This window comes from Piliocolobus tephrosceles, chromosome 8 (assembly GCF_002776525.5).
Source record: "Piliocolobus tephrosceles isolate RC106 chromosome 8, ASM277652v3, whole genome shotgun sequence".
Taxonomy (NCBI): domain Eukaryota; kingdom Metazoa; phylum Chordata; class Mammalia; order Primates; family Cercopithecidae; genus Piliocolobus; species Piliocolobus tephrosceles.
In genome coordinates, this window is record NC_045441.1 from 21,734,559 (window position 1) to 21,749,531 (window position 14,973).

At 44.3% G+C, this 14,973-nt stretch overlaps 1 pseudogene across 1 annotated transcript in view; it reads right to left on the minus strand.

Annotated features, from left to right (window-relative positions):
- Positions 1-11,208: 11,208 nt before the first annotated feature.
- The window catches only part of LOC111523614, a 28,614-nt pseudogene continuing 24,849 nt past the window's right edge, over positions 11,209-14,973 (minus strand). Inside the window, exons 5-6 of the transcript XR_003306893.1 lie at positions 13,451-13,512; positions 11,209-12,682 (exon numbers count right to left, since the gene is read on the minus strand). The product of XR_003306893.1 is annotated as a retinitis pigmentosa 9 protein-like (transcript). The remainder of the gene's footprint in view (positions 12,683-13,450; positions 13,513-14,973) is intronic.

Consider the following 14,973-nt stretch of genomic DNA (forward strand, 5'->3'; position numbering starts at 1 on the left):
GGACATCATAGCTGAGAGAATTCAGTAGAAATAGACCTTGTTAAAATAATTATTATTTTGGTGGGCACCTGTAACCCCAGCTGTATACACACACACACACGTGTGTATATATATATGTATATATATAAAATTATTTGTAGCATTCACACATAATTTAGTCACTTTTCCACAACTGCCTCTCATTATTCAACTTAATATAAAAGCATTTAGATTTCACCACTTCTCTGGGTGTTCATTTCCTTATGAGGACTCTAAATGATTCAGGGCAGGTGAGCCTCCAAATCGGGGCCTAGCCCAGGAAGTTTCTTGGCTTCACCCAGCAAAGAATTCAAAAGTGAGCTGGCGGTGGTAGACAGCGACATTTATTGAAGCAGCGGTGCACAGCAGCAGCAGCAGCACTAATGCTTGTGGAGTGGGGCTACCCGGTAGTGTGTGTGCCTAGAGTAGCAGCACAAAGACAGGTCTGTAGTCATGTTCATATCTACTTGTAATTATATCCAAATTAAGGGGTGAATTATGCAGAAGTTTCTAGGAAAAGAAATGCAGACGTTTCTAGGAAAACAACCCCGGTGGTAGGGTTATTACCAGGAAAAGGGTGGCAACTTCTGGGTGTTGCCATGGCAATGGTAAACTGACATGGCACATTGGTGGGCGTGTCTTATGGAAAGCTGTTTCCTCAATCTGGTCCCCTCTTTGAGCCTCGCCTGTGGAATCCCACCTCCTACTTCACCGTGTCATGTAGAACATATAAATTTGTATGCTTTTCTCTTATTTTTTTATTTATGGCAATTTAATTATCAGGCTCAGCTAAAAACCCTCAGGGTAAACTTTTGCATCCCCTTTTCTGAAACAGAAAAATTGGCATTCATATCAGGTAGGTTCATTCTATCAGCGAGATGATAATTTAAATGCTAGCAGATTAATTTTGAGGTCTATAATGGCAAGTGAAACAAAAATCCGGAAAAGTTAAGTTGGAGGAGAGGAGAAGGGGCCCTTGGGAGGCTACTACAAAATAATCTTATAATAAATGAAGCTTTTATATGCTTTAGATAGAGAGTGCCGGACCTTACCACCATGTGATTGTATGTAAAGAATCTTGAGGCCGGGCGCAGTGGCTTACATCCCAGCACTTTAGGAGGCCAAGGCGGGTGGATCACGAGGTCAGGAAATCGAGACCATCCTGGCTAACACGGTGAAACCCCGTCTCCAATAAAAATACAAAAAATTAGCCGGGCACAGTGGCAGGCTTCTGTAGCCCCAGCCACTAGGGAGGCTGAGGCAGGAGAATGGCGTGAACCCGAGAGGCGGAGCTTGCAGTGAGCCGAGATCGGGCCACTGCACTCCAGTCTGGGCGACAGAGCAAGACCCCGTCTCAAAAAAAAAGGATCTTGGATTTGGCCGCCCGCAGTGGCTCACGCCTGTACTCCCAGCACTTTGGGAGGCCGAGGCAGGTGGATCACGAGGTCAGGAGATCAAGACCATCCTGGCTAACATGGTGAAACCCCGTCTCTACTAAAAAAAATACAAAAAATTAGCCGGGCGTGATGGCGGGCACCTGTAGTCCCAGCTACTCGGGAGGCTGAGGCAGGAAGTTTAACAGGCGAAAGGAAAAGCTCTCTGCACAGAGACGGGTCCTGGAGAAAACGGGTTCCTGCTTCCGCAATGAGATGCAGAAGGTGTTGTTGTTTTTGAGGTGGGAGTCTCACCCTGTTGCCCAGGCTGGAGTGCAATGGTGCGATCTTGGCTCACTGCAACCTCTGCCTCCCGGGTTCAAACTATTCTCCTGCCTCAGCCTCCCTAGTAGCTGGGATTACAAGCGCCTGCCACCACACCCAGCTATTTTTAGTAGAGACGGGGTTTCATCATGTTGACCAGGCTGGTCTGCAACTCCTGATTTCGTGATACGCCCGCCTTGGCCTCCCAAAGGGTTGGGGTTACAGGCCTAAGCCACCACTCCCGGCTGAAATGCAGAAGGTTTTAAAGATGAGCTTGAGGAGGTGGTGTCTGATTTACATAGGGCATGAAAGATTGATCGGACCAGGTGTGTTATTTGCATAGCACACAAAGAAGCTGGCTGCCCCACCCTAATCTTTTCCTATGCAGATGGGTTTTCTACCTGCTGGATCCATGTTGCCTGTTCCTTTACTGTACACGTGGTGACAAAGAAAAGGGAAGATGGAGCCTCCATGTTGAACACGCCTGGGCCTCAAGTAACCCTTTTCTACTGGCACACCTGTGCAAGTGTCCAGCTTGCTTATCACAGATTACATAGGATTTTGTAAGTTACCCCAGTGACTTCACTATGACAATGTCCCAGTTTAGAGGTGAGCACTGGAAGCTTAGCTCATCCAGTCAGAGAGCAAGTGGCACTAAAGAGTCTTGGTGTTGAGTATCCCTGCCACTCTCCACGCCCTTGTGCTGGGCTGTTAAAGAGCAGTCCCTTGACTCAGAGGTCATTTCTGCCCTGCAGTGATCATAAAGACTAAATTCAGGCAAAATGTCAAAATAAGGCCTTTAGCTTCATTATAAAATGGAAACTAAAGATACATTGATAGTAATTCTCTGTATAACTTATCTTGCATCTATTACATGAGATATTTCAGGAAATGTTTTGATTTCCGTTATTTCCTAGGAAACAAATTGCTGAGTTCCACCTAAAGGAAGACTTTCCTAATGCCAATGTCATGTTAGGAAGATCTTTCTTCATTTCAACTAACAAAGCGCTGGTACACTAGTGAACAAGTTAAATAATTGGATATATAAAACCTCTTCAACTAGAAGTTTGTTGGTTTGTTTTTGAGACAAAGTCTCACTTTCACCCAAGCTGGAGTGCAGTGGTGCAATCTCAGCTCACTGCAACTTCCGCCTCCTGGGTTCAAGCGATTCTCCTGCCTCCGCCTCCTGAGTAGCTGGGACTACAGGGGTGGTTAGTTTTTGTATTTTTAGTAGAGACCGGGTTTCACTATGTTAGCCAGACTGGTCTTGAACTCCTGACCTCGTGATCTGCCTGCCTCAGCCTCCCAAAGTGCTGGGATTACAGGCGTGAGTCACTGTGCCCAGCCTCAACGAGAAGTTTTAAAATAGTAAATGGAATTGCATGTCTGTGTGATTCTTAAGCCATTTTACCTTCTCGCTCAAAGTGACTCTTATCACTAATACCAAAACAATACCCATCATGCCAGTTGCCATATGTACTTCTGCCTCATCTCCAGGGAGGTTTAGCTAAGGGGAAATGATGGGGTCAAATCAAGCCGACGGATGAACTGCAGACAGATGGGAACTGCCCTGGGGATGGGGTCTATGTCCTATTCATTTTTACAAATAAAGACCTGACACATAACACTGATAATAATAAGGGAGGAGACCACCCCTCATATTGTCTTATGCTCAATTTCTGCCTCCAAAGAAAGAAGTAAAAACTAAAAGACAGAAATGAAATCTACAGGCAGATAGCCCAGCACTGCACCCTGGGCCTGGTAGTTAAAGATCGACCCCTGACCTAATTGGTTCTGTTATGTATAGATTACAGACATTGTATGGAAATACACTGTGAAAATCCCTGTCCTGTTCTGTTCCATTCTAATTACCGGTGCATGCAGCCCCCAGTCACGTACCCCCTGCTTGCTCAATCAATCATGACCCTCTCATAGGCACCCCCTTAGAGTTGTGAGCCCTTAAAAGGGACAGGAATTGCTCACTCGTAGAGCTCGGCTCTTGAGACAGAAGTCTTGCCGATGGCCCCGGCCGAATAAACCCCTTCCTTCTTTAACTCGGTGTCTGAGTAGTTTTGTCTGCCACTCGTCCTGCTACAATAACACTGACAGATTTAGACAGCAGTGATTTGGAGTATCATGTGTTCTTCCCTTTCAACCATTGTACACTCTAGAAACAAAGAAATGTTTATTTAGTAAACACAACTTCTTTATACTCAGAACCTAGGACTTAGTCAATTGACACAGTCATCTTCCAATAAATACTACACGTTAAGTTGGTGACTAGGTGCCAAAAAGGTGTAGTGTGGTTGAGGGGTATACCAAGGTTATCTGAAAGAACACACCATCATTGGAGTCATGGCGTTGTGTATGTGGGAGAGGGCAGAGGTGCCTCCAAGAACTCCCTGGGTGGTAGACTGAAAAGGATGATGGTGCACATGGATGGGTCCCCTGCATGTCACCTCCAAATTAAGCGGTGATGAAGACGTCCCTGCTACGCTGTAACTCACTGTCCGAACCAAGCACCTTAAAATGGGGTTTGAGGAGATGGTGAGAAGTGATAACAGTGTTGCCAGATGACATCCCAAAGGCAAGCAGAAGAGCTTTTCCAAAGCTGCTGTCCTGAGAAGGCCTCACTTCTTGCCTAAGTAGTGCCTACCTCAATACTCGATTTAGAGACTCCAGGAAACCCTCTCTAACCCAAGGCTAGATTAGGTGACCCTGCTATGATCCTGTAGCACCTGTTATTACACTTTGATCGCCTGTTTCAGGTCATGACTCTGGAGACTCATGGCATCAATTCTGTCCTCAACCAGACTCCATCTGTTTCTTAGGGCCGTGGTTATTGTAGCCCCTGTGGCATCCCCATGGAGTAGTTAGTGTGGAGCCTCGTGAAGACAGGTAATTTTCGAATGGATCATGTAGTCTTAACCTTAGAGGACTCATCTGGCCTTGTCCCTGTTTCCACCAGCATTCCACACCAAACACAACACGATGTGCAGAGGCTGAGATTAGGAATGAGTTGGCCAGAATCACAGAAGGTTGGGGTAGGAAGACCATAGTGAGGTTCTTGTGAAGGCTTCTTGATTATAGGTGACCCAACATCTTTGCTTCTGTTATAGGATCTGGAAAGACATTCCACTTTCTATTAAAACCATCCAATTCCTACTTCCTTAGATTACATGACAAGATGAAAGGGAGTGAATTTTCCTTAATGTGTTGGTGTGAAGCCATTGAATCTGATTGCCTTTTTAACACTTGTACGATAGCAGTACAAGTAGTGTGTAAAAAATTGACTCAATGTTAGTAGTACTTAGTAGTTACTTCAGTGGACTGGGGCTGTCTTTACAATAGGAAGATGTCAGGACCCTAGAAGGTTGGAAAAATTGACAGTAGGTGGATAAGAAGCACATAAATAGAATGGGGCCAATCAGTGGATACTTCTGCTTTGTAGTTCTGCCCATAGTTGGACCTTTATCCTAAAGGCTAGATGAAAAGTCTGGTTGTTGGGAAGCTGTTGGACTCCTGTGGCAGGTTGCATGTGTGGGGACAAGACTCTGAGAGGGAGATTGTGGGAAAATTCACATCGGTGCTGTTGGGAATAACATCTCAGAGGGCAAAGGGAATGTGACTGGGCAGAGGGAGAAGCTGGGCTCTGAGACAGTCACAACAAAGGCCTCAGCCATTCCCACCTAGGGCTTTCTTGCCAGTAACAGGAACTACAGGCATGTGCCAACACACCTGGCCAATTTTTCTTTTATTTATTGTAGAGATGGGCTCTCACTATATTGCCCAGCCTGGTGTCAAAACTTGTGGCCTCAATAGTTGACTATTTTAGTTTCATCTTGTAAGTGGTATCATGGAGTATTTGGCCTTTCGTGTCTGGCTTATCTCACTTTGTATAATGTCCTTTGGGTTCATCCATGTTGTCATAAATGGCTAGATTTTCTTCTATTTTAAGGTGAAGGATATTCCATTACACGTGGATAGACCACATTTTCTTTCTCCATTCACTCATCATGGATGTGTAGTTTGCTTGCATACCATAGCTACTGTGAATAAAGCTGCACTAAACCTGAGTGCAAACATCTCTTCAAGACTGAATTCAATTCCTTCTGATATACCCAGAAGTGGGATTGCTGGATCACATGGTAGTTCTAACTTTTTGAGAAACTTCTATATTGTTTTCCACAGTGCTCACACCACTTTACTTTCCCATCAACAGTGACCAAGGGCTCTTTCCTCACGTCCTAACCAACATTTGTAATCTTCTGGGTTTTCTTTCTGTCCTTTTTTTTTTTTTTTTTTTTTTTTGAGAGTCTTGCTCTGTCGCCCAGGCTGGAGTGCAGTGCTGCGACCTCGGCTCACTGAAACCTTCGCCTCCCAGATTCACACCATTCTCCTGCCTCAGCCTCCTGAGTACGTGGGACTAGAGGCGCCCGCCACCACGCCCGGCTAATTTTATGTATTCTTAGTAGAGGCGGGGTTTCACCGTGTTAGCCAGGATGGTCTCGATCTTCTGACCTCGTGATCCGCCTGCCTTGGCCTCCCAAAGTGCTGAGATTACAGGCGTGAGCCACCGTGCCCGGCCTGGGTTTTCTTTTTTTAGAACAATCATCCTAACAGGTGTGAGGTGACATTTCCTTACTATTTTGATTTGCATTTGCCTAGTGATTACTGCTTGAGCACCTCTGAATATACCTGCTGGTCATTGTTCTTAGGATTCAATGTCTATTCAGTTCTTTGCCTTTTTTTTTTTGAGATGGAGTCTCGCTCTGTCACCCAGGCTGGAGTGCAGTGGTGCGATCTCAGCTCACTGCAACCTCTGCCTCCTGTGTTCACGCCATTCTCCTGCCTCAGCCTCCTAAGTATCTGTGACTACAAGGCACATGCCACCATGCCCGGCTAATTTTTGTATTCTTGGTAAAGATGAGGTTTCACTATAATGTTCAGGCTGGTCTCAAACTCCTAACATCAGGTGATCCACCCACCTTAGCCTCCCAAGGTTCTGGGATTACAGGTGTTAAGGCACCACACCCGGCTCTTTGCCTATTTTTTAAATTTTATTTTTTGAGACAGGGTCTTGGTGTTGCCTCAGCTGGAGTGCAGTGGTGCAATCATGGCTCTCACTGCAGCCTTGAACTCCTGGCCCTTTGCCTATTTTTGTAATAAATGGGATATCTGGTTGTTTGCTATTGAGTTGCAGGAGTTTATTATATTTTGTAGATATTAACCCATGATTAAATTTATGGTTTGCAAACATTTTCTCCCTTTCCATGTATTGCCTTTTCGTTTTGTTGATGTTTCCTTTGCTGAGAAGAAGCTTTTTAGTTTGATGCAATCCAACTTGTCTATTTGTGCTTTTGTACCTGTGCCTTCAATGTCATATCCAAGAAGCCACTGCCAAGGCCAGTGTCAAGTAGTCTTTTCCCTGTTTTCTCCTACAAGTTTTAGAGTTTCAGATTTTAGTTTAAGTCCTTAAGCCATTTTGAGTGGATTTTTGTGTATAGTGTAATTTACGATAAGGGACCAACTGTATTCTTTTGCATGTGCACATTCGAAGACAATTGTAGTTGCTACCACTGGAGGATATACTAGTAGCATCAAGTGGTTACAAGCCAGGGATGCTGCAGAATACACTACAATGCACAGAATCGAACCCTGCCACTTAGAATTATTCAATCCCTAAAATAAATGAGTCCAAGGTTGACAAAACTGCTGTAAATGAGAGAAAAGTGCTTGATAGAGACACATGATCAAGGGAGGATTTTATTTTTTTCAGAGACAGGGTCTCACTCTGTTGCCCAGGCTGGAGTGCAGCAGCGCCATCATAGCTCACTGTAACCTCAAACTTCTGGGCTCAAGTGGTCCTCCCGCCTTGGCCTACAAAAGTGCTGGGATTACAGGCATGAGTCACTGTGCGTGGCCTCAGGATTTTTTTTTTCTTTTAAGAGAGACTTGAGCTTGTTTAAATGCAGCTGCATCGGGAAATGGGCCACTTTATATACTGTGAGAGAATGGGTAAATTGGTAGACTCTTTTGGAGGCTAATTTGGTAGAATCTGTCAAATTTAACATATGTAATTCATTAGGGAACTATTCCATTGAAATACTTGCATACGTACATTAAGATATTTGCTCAAGGCTGGGTGAGGTGGCTCACACCTGTAACCCCAGCACTCTGCGAGGTCAAGGCGGGCAGGTCATGAGGTCAAGAGATCGAGACCGTTCTGGCCAACATGGTGAAACCCCGTCTCTATTAAAAGTACAAAAAATTAGCCGGGTGTGGTGGCAGGTGCCTGTAGTCCCGGTTACTTGGGAGGCTGAGGCAGGAGAATGGTGTGAACCGGGAGGTGGAGCTTGGGTGAGCTGAGATCGCACCACTGCACTCCAGCCTGGGCGACAGAGCGAGACTCCGTCTCAAAAGAAAAAAAAAAAACCCAAAGATATTTACTAAAAGATTTTTATTTTCAGTCTTCTTTGTAGGAATGATAAATGGGAAACAATTGCATTCTGATAAATAGATTAATGGTTAAATGAATCATGGCATATTCAAACCAAGGAATTTTGTAGCCATTTGAAGCTTGTAGTGAGCAGTAAGATTGCCAACATATAGTGAGTGAAATGAAGTCACAGAACAGTATTACTAGTGTTTATCAGTTATGTAAAGCTAACCAAAAACCCTGCATTTACATGTGTGTGTCTGCTAATTTTCATCAGGATCTGGAGCACTGTATCAAAGCATCATAAGTAGACTCCCTTTTCACTTTTTATTCCCCAATGGCTCAGAATTGTGAACTCTTTATGGACATGTATTTTATAATTTTAAAATAATTGGGTTTTTTTTGGCAGGGTTTGGGGGAGCAGGGTCTTGCTCTGTTGCCCAGGCTGGAGTGCAGTGGCATTAATTTCTACTCACTGCAACCTCCGCCTCCCAGGTTCAAGTGATTCTCTTGCCTCAGCCTCCCAAGTAGCTGGGATTACAGGTGTGTCACCATGCCCAGCTACTTTTGTATTTTTGGTAAAGATGGGGTTTCACCATGTTGGCCAGGCTGGTCTCGAACTCTTGACCTCAAGTGATCCACCCACCTCGACCTCCCAAAGTGTTGACATTACAGGCAGGAGTGACTGTGCCCAGCCTAAAACAATTTTTAAATACTGGGGCAACCTCACAATAGAAAGGAAGAGTTTGAAGACATGAATGACATGGGATACAGGAGGAGGAAGCTCCCTGAGGATTAGATGATGGTGACAGCAGTAGCATCAGGAGCAGGTAACACTCCTGCTGAGTGTTGAGATGTGCCACACCCTGCTCTAAATGCTTTACGCATATCAAGTCCCCTCATTCTTACTAGAAGTCTGGGAGACAGATATGATTAGTCAAGGATTGGGAGGCACAGAGAGGTGGAGCAACTCCACAGCTAGCAAAGCTGGGATTCAAAGCCAGGCTGTCTGGATGCAGCGCCAGTGCTCCAGCCACTGCCCCCTACTGCTGGCTGATGGTGGGGTCCAGAGCACAGGTGATGGACTGGCCTGAGAGGAGGAGGGAAAGCTCATTAAACTTCTGGATCAGTTTGTTGCTGCATTAACACTTTCCCCAAACGTAAAAGCTCAAAACCACCACCATTGATTACCTCATGGTGGTATATAGGTCAGAAGCCTGAGCAGGCTCAACTGGGCTCTCGACCTAGCATCTCACAAGCCCCAATCCAAGGTGTCAGCAGAGGTGGGCTTCCATCTGGAGGCTCTGGGGAAGAATACGCATCCAGAATCATTGAAGGTGGCAGAATTCAGATCTTTTCAGCTGTCGGACTGACAGCTCCATTTCCTTGCTGGCTGAGAGTCAGGAATCTTTGATGAGGGTTTGCTGCATCCCTCACCATGTGGTCCCTTCAACTCTAAAACCAGTAATGATGTGTGGAATCTTTCACAGGCTTGGATTCTCTGATCTTCTCTTTGGTTATCAGCCAGGGACAACTTGAGTTCCAAAGGGTTCTCATGATTTGGTTAGGAATACCCAGATGGTCTCCCTTTCCTTGTACTGGTAACACAGTCTAGTCACAGGAGTAAAGTGCATCCTATTAACAGTCCTGAAGATTAGTGGGAGAAATCATGATGCCATTTTAGCCTGGGTAATTTAAAAAGAAAAGACACTTGCTTGGCTCAAGGTTCTGCAAACAGTACAAGAAGCTGGAATATTTTTCTGGTGAGGCCTCAAGAAGTTTACAGTCACACTGGAAGGCAATGAGGAAGCCAGCATATCACATGGTAACAGCGACAGCCAGAGCAAAAGAGGGAGGGAGTGGTGCCATTCACACTTAAGCAACTAGATCTGGTGTGAACTGACTCATCACCAAGGGGATGGCACTAACCCATTCATGAGGGATTGACCCCCATGATCCAGACACTTCCCACCAGGTCTTATCTCCAACACTGGGGATTACATTTCATCAAGAGATTTGGAGGGGATAAACATCCAAACCATATCAGTAGGATGTCAGACATTTATTATACGATGCCTTAGTGAAGGGAGGTTTGAGGGCTTATTTTGTCTCCCTGGATAGAAATGGAAAATGTATACCTGAAAGAGATGTCTGAAAAAGAAAGTTTAAGTGGGTGACAAGCATACTTTTGGTTTGCTAGTGAGCTTTTTGAGCTCAGTTCTCATTTGAGTTTGGAGATGGATTTGTAGGGGCTCTGGGATTTCTCCCCTGTAGTCTGTCTATAGGAGCAAACCGGAAGATTTTGATTGACGCTTCTTTGGGGAAAGCTTGGACAAAAGCATCACAGATCAGGGGAGATGACAGGCCAAAGTGATGTTCCTTGGAATCTAGGCTAGAAACAGAGGAGAAAAAAACAGAGTGAGGCCGGGCGTGATGGCTCAAGCCTGTAATCCCAGCACTTTGGGAGGCTGAGACGGGCGGATCACAAGGTCAGGAGTTCGAGACCATCCTGACCAACACGGTGAAACCCCGTCTCTACTAAAAAATACAAAAAGCTAGCTGGGCGAGGTGGCGGGCACCTGTAGTCCCAGCTACTTGGGAGGCTGAGGCAGGAGAATGGCATAAACCCGGCAGGCAGAGCTTGCAGTGAGCTGAGATCCGGCCACTGCACTCCAGCCTGGGCGACAGAGCGAGACTCTGTCTCAAAAAACAAAAACAAAAACAAAAAAACAAAAAAAAAAAAACAGGGTGAGAGGAAAGGGACAATTCACTTGCAAGGGCTGAGGGGTGGACGGCTGGATTCTAGTTAAAGCAGGAAGTGGAAGAAAGCTTCAGTAAGAGGGTAGAGATCTAGAGCACAGGTTCTCCAAGTGGGGTCCCCAAATCAACAGTGTCAGCATCACTTGTTAGCAAGGCAGATTCCCAGGTTCACCTCAGACCTAGGGAATGGAAAATTCTGGAAGTTTGTGAGTCGAGCACAGGAATCCGCATCGTAAGCACACTACTGATTTGGATGTATTGGAGGTTTGAGAATCATTGATGCAGCATCTTTTGTGTTGTATAAGAATGCTTTTATCATGAATGGGATTGCAGAGGGACAATAGCCAATTCCTGGAAGAAGAGGACCGGCTGTACCTGGGTGGGAAATGCTGAGCATATGGCAGAGGACAGATGGCCTGTGTTCTGCGTGCTGAGGAATGATGACAAGGATAAGTGTAAGGCAAGGCTGAATCCACTGGTCTTACAGTTTTCAGAAATAATAAGTCCTGGCCATTCCAATCTCAACCGATTGTTTTCCTGAGGTGGTATTCCAAGGCCATGAACAGGAGCATTGACTGATGAGACTTGAAGAAGGGTCAGTCTGGGCCTGGCTTGGCTGTTCCTTAAAGAGGTGTAATCTAAACTCCATGAAAAGTCGCAGAAAATGGGAGTGAGTTTCTGGGACCCTGACTGAGTGCCTAAAGCAGCAAGAGTCCAGTGTTGGCCACAGAGGAACACACTTGCCTATGAGCAAGATCCAGCTTCACTTTGGCTCAGCAAAGGACAGACTTCCTCTCCTCCAGCTGCAGACACACCCTGGCCTCCTGAGATGCCTCTACTGTGGCCTAGTCTCAGCTACAAGAGCACAGATGGGCTGTGGTCAGGCAACAGGAAGAGGAAGAAAGGGAGGCATGGATTTTGGGATGTGGGTGCCTGACCTAGTAAAGAAATCCCCCTATATTCCTAAACCTTTTCTGAGTCACTCTGTGAAAATCATGGGACTCTGGCAGTAGAAAGCAAGTTAAGTAGAATGCTAACCACACAAGATTTTTTATTGTTAAGAACTCCCTAGCCCCCAAATCAATAAATCATGTCAGAAGAATATAAATGTACACTTTTAGCCAAGCAGTGGCTCTCACCTGTTATCCCAATGCTTTGGGAGGCCAAGGTGGAAGGATCACATGAGGCCAGGTGTTCAATTCCACACTATGGAGGGCACAAGCTGTGGGAGGGCCTGGAATAAATGCCTCAAAGATTCTCCCAGTCCTGCTACCCTGTGGGAGGTATTTCAAATGAATCGTAAACTCATGTGACCAGCAGGGAGGACAACACCGAAGAAACTGTCCTGCCTAAAATCAGCCACTGTCCAGAGCTAGCACGTGGAAGGAGATATTCCCTCTCCTGGGGTCACATCTTCACTGGAAGGCGGGTGGGAGCTCACTGCTGTGATCCACGTATCCTCCTCTCTGTGTCTCTATCCTGCTACTTTCTCTGACTGTATCTTTCTCTGTTCCTTGGCCACAATGTTTTGATTCTTGAGAAGAGAACATTGAACAAGTCCCATCCTTGTCACTCTGAGTCGGAACTCTCATTTGACTTGGAAGATTTGTGCTTCCGTTTTTTCTTCTTTTTCTTTTCTTTCTTCCTTTTCTTATGCTTTTCTTTCCTCTTCTTTTTCTTGTGTTTCTCTTTACCTTCAGAGGAACTGGAGCTGCTCCCATCTTCATCTGAGGTAGAATCCTCCAGTAACTATTTTAACTGCTGTATCCTAAACATTCAAGATTGATCAAACAGTGAGTTTTTGCTTTAATTGAAAAGTTTCTTAAGTATGTCATTCAAAAGCAGTATGGAAGGAACATGAATAACCACATCACAAAGACAGTAATTATTTTTACCTGTTTTCTCCTTTCTTCTCCACCTGAATGCTTATTTTTATGTGACTGTAACCAGTGTACAAGCCATTTTTGTATTCTTTTCCTTGTCCTAGTCATTTCTATAGGTTTCCACAGTACTTACAATTACAATTTCTAACAGACACACACTTTACTAAACCATTCCCCCAACTGCTCAGTTTCCTAATAGATAATCTACATCCTCAACAATCGTAATTTAATGTAACCAGTTTGAGAAAACAAACTTTCCCAATTTTTCACTCTCTAATCTTGTCTAGGTATAATTTTTAACAAAAGCTCAGATCCTTAAAGACGCTGGAGGAGATAAACTGAATTACATGAAAGTACCAATTGTACCATGCCAGTAGACAGCACAACATGAGTTGCTAATATCAACTGCATTGGTCAGAGAGCTGGACCAAGCCTACAGCTTTAAGCCAACCCAAGTAGGAAGAGGCTGGCCTGCTCATTCCCCAACACTGGTCTTGTCAGCCACGACTCCTACCCAATAAACATTTCACAATTGAAGTACCATGTTTACTATATCAAGAGCAAAACTCTGTCTCCTAGTGCTAGAATGTTTTTTTTCCACCTTTGTAGAATTAAAAACTTCTAAGTAGATATCATCAACAAGACAATCTCACCTTACATCCTTTTCATATTGTTTATTGTCTTGTATGATGTCATACATGAAATCCTCATGTGCCTTTAGGGACAGAGAAGGTTAAGGTTTAGTTAGGCTTCATGGACCACAAGTTAAATAAAATGAAACCCCTATGTTACAGAAAACAGTTTTTTTTTTTTCTTTTTTTACTGTTTCATGTAGCCGTATGCTCAACATCTTTCAATCCTTTTAAGGGTCGCATTATTGATAACTCACTAAGGCTATAAAAAGGATTTCCTAATGAGAAAATACACGAAATAATATTCTTCATGAGGAAATAACTGCATAAACTGGAAAACAGTCATACTATAAAACAGTACTCAAGTTTAGAAATACTGAGGTAATTCTCTTTGTTCTATTGGGTTAGATGACCAAAAGTTAGTATAAGCAAAACAAAGGAGTTGCTCAATGATACATAGGAATGATTATTTATAAGTACTCAAAAATACATGTTACAGGTCGGGCACAGTGGCTCACACCTGTAATCCCAGCACTTTGGGAGGCCGAGGGAAGTGGATCATGAGGTCAGGAGATCGAGACACCATCCTGGCTAACACGGTGAAACCCTGCCTCTACTAAAAATACAAAAAATTAGCCGGGCGTGGTGCCTGGCGACTGTAGTCCTAGCTACTCGGGAGACTGAGGCAGGAGAATGGTGTGAACCCGGGAGGCAGAGGTTTCAGTGAGCCAAGATCGTGCCTCTGAACTCCAGCCTGGGCGACACAGGAAGACTCCGTCTCAAAAAAAAAAAAAAAATACCCCAAAGAAGTCTGGAGATACACACATCAAGCTATCTGCTGCAAACCCACTCTCAGGAGGAAGTCAAGATTGGACTTGGTGGTAAAAGCCTTACTATGAGGTCTTCATTTTGCTTAATAAGGCAAATAAACTGTATTCTTATATTCTATAATTGAAAAACGACTTAAAATTCACAATTATGGGCCGGGCTCGGTGGCTCATGCCTGTAATCCCAGCACTTTGGGAAGCCAAGGCGGATGGATCACGAGGTCAGCAGTTCGAGACCAGCCTGACCAACATGGTGAAATCCCATCTCTACTAAAAATACAAAAATTAGCTGGGTGTGGTGGCAGGCACCTGTAATCCCAGCTACTTGGGAGGCTGAGGCAGGAGAATTGCTTGAAACCGAAAGGTGGAGGTTGCAGTAAGCCAAGATCGCACCATTGCACTCTAGCCTAGGCAGCAAGAGCAAAACTCTGTCTCAAAAAATGAAATAAAATAAAAATAAAAAAATTCACAATTATGAACATTATGCTTACAGAGTTGTATAAATTGATGTTCTGTTATATCCTTAGGGTAAATTCTTAGAAGTTGAATTTCTGAGTCAAAAAGAAGTATGCTAAATTTTTTAGATTTATCAACAAGCTTTGTTTTATACTATCTGTAAAAACTGACATTTCATCTAAAAGTGTTTGATCTAGAATAATTATTTTTCAGATTAAGACAAAAACACAAAACTTTAAATGCCTTAAATTTTTTTTTTTT